A 6,028-nucleotide genomic window follows, 5' to 3' on the forward strand; every position below is an offset into this window, starting at 1 on the left:
AGAGAGAGATAGAGAGAGTGTGTGTTCTGGCACTGCGCATGCCTGATGGTCGCTGTGGCACAATCACGTACAGTGTCTGCTTTTATTACCACAGTAATATGGCTTCATATGGCTCAGTTCAGTGTTTACTTCATGTCAGAAATCATTACATACACTCAAAAGGGGGTATTTACACTTGTTCATGTGTTTTTACTGATCGGATAGGTATTGATCATGAAAAGACCAAGTGCAAATGCCCTCCAAGAAACAATTGAGACGGATAGCTATCCGACCTCAGGAGGTGGTTTGAGATGCAATTGGACAAGTGTAATGCATCTGGTTGTTCAGACCACAAACATTAAATATTCTCCTCTAGATAGAAGCTAGGGTGTTTCGGGTGGTTGCCAAGGTGTTCTGAGTGTTTTTTTTAGCACATATCTAGGGTGCTTGGGTGGTAGCTCACTGCTGAAATTAAAATAGCCCATCTCCAAGTCTCTATTACAAGATCTTAACCTTTTTTTTAGTCCCCAACACATTTATTGGGTTCCTGAAATCTTGCACATAACATATAAGGGGTTGTTCACACAGGAGGCTTTCTTGCTTTCAAAACAGGTAAACACAGCTGGAATTGAGCAGAACGCAAGCAACTTTTAACTTGACACAGCGTCTTAAGATGCGGCACTTATAGCCGGTGTTGTAGTCAAGACCATCTAAACCGAGACCTAGTCAAGACCAAGACAAGACCAAGACTTTGAGGGGTTGAGACCAAGTCGAGACCAAGACCAAGGCAGGGCGAGACCGAGTCAAGACCAAGACCAAGACCAGACCAGTGCAAGTCCCACACTGCATGACACATGATAAAATGTGGAACATGCAAAGCATAGACACTCCTCAAATTGATCTGAAAGATCCACATTCCCATAAAAACACCTGCAGAAAACAAATGAAGATTCCTCTTCATTCACCTCTTTTATTGCATGTGTGTGTGTATCAGTGTACCATGAGAAATGTCTTGATAAAATAATCAAAATGCATTGCAGAGGTGAGTTTTATGTGTGTGAATTTTCCTTTGTTTTCTATGAGCAAACAGATAGAAACAAACACTAAGGAGCTGAAATCAACTTAACCATCTTAATTCAACACTCCTTTTCCAAGTTTTACCATCCACCTAAAACAATAAAATGTGTGTGCAAGCATCACATCAGGTTTTCTGGATGAGTCTTCTGCTAGAAACCATCATTAAGTACATAATATATCAAACAATTATTCAATACACAAGTCTTCACTTTTCTCTTTCTTTTCTTAAACAATATAGTAACTTTCCGAGTTGAATGGAATGCAGCAAGAGGTAGATTGCTAACATTAGCTAGCTAGCTTTGCTAGCATCACTTACACTTAGCTTATCTTTCTTTATGCTTAATTTCTAAGTGCCGATAAAAGTTTGATGTGGTCCCAGCCATCTCGGTAAAATTGCATTGCAGAATTTACATACTGCTGTGTGTTTTCTTTTGGATGATTTTTTGCAGATGAACTCTTTGTGGTTTAGGTCAGTGTTTCCCAACCTTTTTTCTGCCACGGCACACTTTTTACGATTAAAAAATCCCATGGCACACCACTATCCCACATAACCATCGTCAATAGTTTTCCTTTTCAAGAACGTGTCCATGTTTTCTGTCTGTCCTAATGTTTGAAATTTGGCTATGCAAAAAGCACAAGTAACATAGGTACGCTGTATAATGAGGTCACAGATGCCAAGAGTGCTTTTTTATTTTTTATTTTTTCTTGCAAATTAATTCATGCAATGGCACAACAAATACATTTTAGATTTTTTTTTTTATTATTCATTTATTTACTGTATTTTCCAGAAATAAAGTCGCACCTGATTATAAGTCGCACCGGGTCAAAATCACGTTGTTGATAGAGAGAAAAAACACACAAGTCGCACTGACAGAGTTTGGATCCGGCAGGCACTAAGGACCCGAGAGCAGCCATCCGGCCTCCATTCATTAGTTCATATGTCAAATGCGCTCTGTGAAGATTACAGTACCTCAGAATCTACACATCGAATCACTGTGTTTTTGGACTTCTTTAAAACAGGAGAATTAGCTTTTAGTCATCGTATGTAACAGTTTCTCATATTCTTTTTATGTTTCATGAGAGAAACGCGACAAGTAAGCCACATCTGTTCATAGCATCTGTAACTCTATGCTGTGCACAAATAAACAGCTTTTATAGTAAAACAATACACCTGTTGTATTCCATTCATTCATTCGGATCACTGACTGAATGTTTTTACTACAAGTGTGATGATGAAGCATCATTTTGTGGGCATGTGAGGAGCTGCGTTTGACAGTGGACTCAAGTTTGTTAGAACAATAACGTTATGATGGACAAAATATTTAAACTGGTTGCATAAAATACTTTGTAATGGAAAATATAGTGAATTGGCAAAGTCTCTATGCCTTCACTAAAATCCTGGAAAAAACTGTATTTATTTATTTTGAGGAAATTTATAATTTTCCATGGCACACCTGACAATCTTTCACGGCACACTAGTGGGCACAGTGGTTGGGAAACACTGGTTTAGGAAGCCAAATTGTATTACAGAAGATTTGCCGATCTCGAGTACTACAACACTGCTTATAGCGCAAGACACAGAAAAAAAGTGAGACATGGCAGAGCGGCCAAAGACAACTGTCTGGCTATATAAACAAACACTTAAAAATTATGCAGCGGGAATGCAAGAGAACACATTCTGTGTGATTCTGTGCAGTTTTTTTGCCTTTTAAATGATACATTTTCTAATGTCAGCATTTATAGTATAAGAGTAAGTAAATCATTCACTTGTTGTGTGTTGTTGTATTGAAGAGACGATAATAAAATCTGCTTCTTTCTTTACTGAGATCGTGACGATGCAGTCTTTCTTGTCTCCATGTAAACCTCCGTTCATATGTACCTGCATTACCTCCGATGATGCCTTTATTAATTTCCAAAGGCAATGTTTCATAAGCCATGCTGCATGTGAGATCTGCGTGTTTGTTTACTGTGCACCGCTAAGAAATTGAGAATGCTCTCTGACAAAGACGGAGAGTAAAATGCGTTTATTATTTTGTCAAGATGAAACAAGATGAAGTTTTGTGCAAAGAAAAGTTGAAGCAGCATTTCCCCAGCATCTTCTCTCTGCTGGCTGTGTAAAGTTTGTGGAGGCATATCAAGACAGTGCCCAGGACTGTCCGTGTCAGTGCCTGATTTAATTCATTCTGCCTGTGCAATAGTGTGCGATTAAACGATGGCAAAATGCGATAAATGGTAAAACTATATGCACTCAAAACCAGTGAGTTTATGAAAATCGTAATTAATGATAATAATATGTCGACCTTTATTGCCAACCTGTAATATAAAGCAGCATAATGTAGTATTTTTGATAGCTAAAATAGCTGGAAGTGGCTTATACCGAAAGTGGTCCACATTCAAGGTTTATAATGGTGGTGCCCTAGTTTAACTGAAAAATAAGATGGATAGATCTTATTCACAGTAGCGCCATCTTTGATTTTTGACGGGAATGAAAACAAGGCTGTGAGGGATAGACTTACTGTCTCTTCAATGACATGCACTGTATAAAGCAATCAAAAAGCTCTTAGATCACCTCTAATTTTCCATAATTCATTTTGTCTGGAGTTTTTTTGTCTACTGAAATTTCTTAGAAAGATATTTTGATTATTTATTTATATAGACTGATTGTTTTATTTATGATTAATGATGTATGAATGTATGAATATGTAAATGTAAATGTAAATATGATGAAACTGAGGTTAGGGGAACGTTAACAGAACGTTATTAGATCGTTAGGAGAACGTTAACAGGAACATCAATAGAACGTTAGGGGAACGTTCTGCAAACCTAAAAAGAACGTTCTATTTTCGTAAATAAAACTTTCCTGGCCAATATGTTCTGGGAACCAAAAACGAACGTTCCCAGAACCTTCTGGGAACCAAAAATTTTTAGCTGGGTATATGTTAATTCTGTGCTGTTTTCCCCCTTGTCAACTGTTTCCTGTTCATCCCCTGTTTGTTCTCCACCTGTGTCTAGTTACGCTAGTAAGTCAGTGTATTAATATGTTGTTTGGCTTATCCCTTGCATGCATCAACATGTAATTAAGATTAAGATTTTGTACTGATTGTATTTTGTACTGATTCTTTAAGTTAATATATTCCATCTGTTAAGTAGCCTAACAACCAGAGCTGCTACTGGAGTTCATGTAAAATGATCAAAGAAACTAGCAATAACATATACTGTATGAACATGTTCGTTTTGTATGTTTTTTTAGTTCCATTTGTTTTCTTTTATAAACTGGGAAAGAATCCACTGTCAAAGGGGATTTGCAAATCTGATGAACAGAAGGTAAACCACTCTTGCTGTGATCCCCACATTTTTTGCCCCTTGTTTCTTTTTCCCTCTCCCATGATTTTTTTGTTAACTGACATATAGATCAGTGTCCACACTTTTCAAAACATTTTTACATTGTAGACTGGCATTAGCGCAATTTCTTTTTTCTTTTTTTACACTAATAAATACCAAAAAAAGAAAATTCCCCCCTTACAGGTCACCATCAAAATGATTCCTAAAAGGGCAAGATGTTTAACACCTTTTGTTTAACACTTTTCTCTAGCCTGGATATTCCAAGCCTCTGCCTGCAGAAGTGGCCATTAATTTGCTTCTGCATGAAACTCCGATAAGCCCCAACATTGTCCAAATGTCATTGAAATGAAATGCCCACGACCCTGTACCACCTTTTTCTATTCTTGTTCACTTAGTGCAAATAATGATTTGGCTATACTTAATCTGTGGTAGGGGGCCCCCTGGTGGTCACAGGGCCCTATGCTGCTGCTAATGTCGCTTATTAGATACTTTCATAGGGGAAAAATCCGGTTTTGTTTGCCTTCAGATATTCCAAGAAATTACTTAAACCAACATTTAAAACATAAAAAGCCAGAATTACCATGAGAAACATAGTTCCAACTCACTAAAATGACATATATACTCTATATCTATTGTAAATAGTTATTTCCATTAAAGGCATTTAAGTTATTTTAGTAAACTATTCAAACTTTAATTTGTTTTTAGCGTCTCTTGTTGAATGTGCACTCATGCTTATGTTTTATACTTATCAATAATGATAATTTTTATGCGATAAGGTAGGGGGCCCAGAGTACAGAGTACAAAAATCCTAACGGCGCCCCTGGCTGTAAGTGCAAACTGAAATAAAATAACTTTAAAAAAAAGATAGTGATCAATGCAACAGTTGCCATCGTCAGTGAATGGGTTGCATGCAGCTTGCAGTCTGAGGTAATTGAGTCATCAGTGTATCAGTGTTCATCAACACCCTTGCCGGTGCCCGAGCCCATCAAACTGAACAAAGGCTTCATAAAAGCCCTGAAAGTCCTCAACTTAATAGAACACTGAGCACTGACAATATAATAATAATTTTAAGAGAATTGTTGTTTATGACTTAACAGACAGCTTTATTTTGTATGAAGGTACCTCCAGAAACTGGTTTCGGACAGGCTTCCAAGGCAGCACTACGTCACATCGTTACTAGGATACCAGCATTTATTCAGTCCAACCAAAACAAAGGTTTAATAATCTAAAAAGAAAAATCAAAAGAGTTTTGGCGATAACCAAGTGTATATTTAATTACATTACTAATTTCTCGCTAAAATTTGTATCAAAAGTTGTAAAAAAGTAAAATTACAAAATGTAAAATTAGGCAATTTTCTGTGTGACAAAGTCTTGTTGTCATGTCCAATAAAGAAATTATAAAAAAAGAAAAAAAAAGAAGAAGAAGGTTATAATCACTGGAGGCAATTTAGGCAAAATGTTATATTTTTAATTTGTATAGTGCACATTTTATTTTTTTATCACTGTTCAGTGTTCTATTTTTCTGCCACTGCACAATTCTTTTTTTTATCAGTGCTCTCTGGGGTGGTGTGCCTTTCGACGCTTCCGAAGTTTTGAGTTGAGGAACTTCAGGGCTTTTATGACACCTTTT

Source organism: Myxocyprinus asiaticus, chromosome 18, assembly GCF_019703515.2.
Source record: "Myxocyprinus asiaticus isolate MX2 ecotype Aquarium Trade chromosome 18, UBuf_Myxa_2, whole genome shotgun sequence".
In the NCBI taxonomy this organism is placed as follows: Eukaryota; Metazoa; Chordata; class Actinopteri; order Cypriniformes; family Catostomidae; genus Myxocyprinus; species Myxocyprinus asiaticus.